Genomic DNA, 1,245 nt, shown 5'->3' on the forward strand with positions numbered 1-1,245 from the left:
GCTGCAGTCCATAGGGCTGCAAAAGAGCCAGACTAAACAACATCAGCAATAGTTAGTAAGGGTTTAAAACCTTCTAGATCAGGGGTTCTTAACCTTTTTTATGCCAAGGACTCCTTTGACAATAAAATAAAGCCCATGGATCCCTAGGGAGAAGGCAATGGCACCCCACTCCAGTACTCTTGCCTGGAAAATCCCATGGACAGAGGAGCCTGGTAGGCTGCAGTCCATGGGGTTGCTAAGAGCTGGACACGACTGAGAGACTTCACTTTCACTTTTCACTTTCATGCATTGGAGAAGGAAATGGCAACCCACTCCAGTGTTCTTGCCTGGAGAATCCCAGGGACGGGGGATCCTGGTGGGCTGCCATCTATGGGGTTGCACAGAGTAGGACATGACTGAAGCGACTTAGCAGCAGCTGCAGCATGGATCCCTCTCAGAAGAATGTTTTTAGATATGCAAAATACAATATGTAGAATTACAAAGGAAATAAATCATATTGAAATTCACTTATCAAAATATTAAAAATGGAAATTGTCATATAATTATATATAAGTGCTTGTTATTAATGTATATAACAAGATAGGGATGCAGCTCTGATAACCTCGATAACTTCAAAATAATAATGAGTGTAAAAATATTTAAAGACATCTGTAATAACAGTAATGTGACATAAAACTGTGATTCCTACTGGTGACAAACTCACAGTTACTGCTAATACTATTGTGATCTCTTCTCTGCATGTATAAAAGAAGGAAATCTAAATTTCAGTTAGAGATTGGTGAAAATACAGCTGTAATATTTTCCCTTGAAGTTCATTTATCCTCTGATTTTTCAAGAGTTCCTGTTCTAGACCAGCCATGGTATAATATTAATAACAACAGCAAACACGAATGAGCCTTTACTATATGCAAGGCACAGTGCTAAGGGCTTTACTACCATTTTCCATTTATTCCTCATAGCAAGCCCATGAGGTAGCCTTGCTTTACAGCTCTCAGAGAGATGGAATTAATTTTCCAAGATTACACAGCTGGCAAGTGGAAGAGAATAACAGAAATTTATTTTCTCACAATTCTGGAAACTAGGAGTCTGAAATCAAGGTGTTGGCAGGGTTGTTTTCTTCTGAGAACTCTCTCCTTGCCTTGTAGATGGTCGTCTTCTCCCTGTGTCTTCACATGTTCATCCCTCTGTACGTGTCTATGTCCGAATATCCTCCTTTTAAAGGGACAGTAATATTGAATTAAGGCT

Source organism: Bubalus kerabau, chromosome X (genome assembly GCF_029407905.1).
Source record: "Bubalus kerabau isolate K-KA32 ecotype Philippines breed swamp buffalo chromosome X, PCC_UOA_SB_1v2, whole genome shotgun sequence".
Taxonomy (NCBI): Eukaryota; Metazoa; Chordata; class Mammalia; order Artiodactyla; family Bovidae; genus Bubalus; species Bubalus kerabau.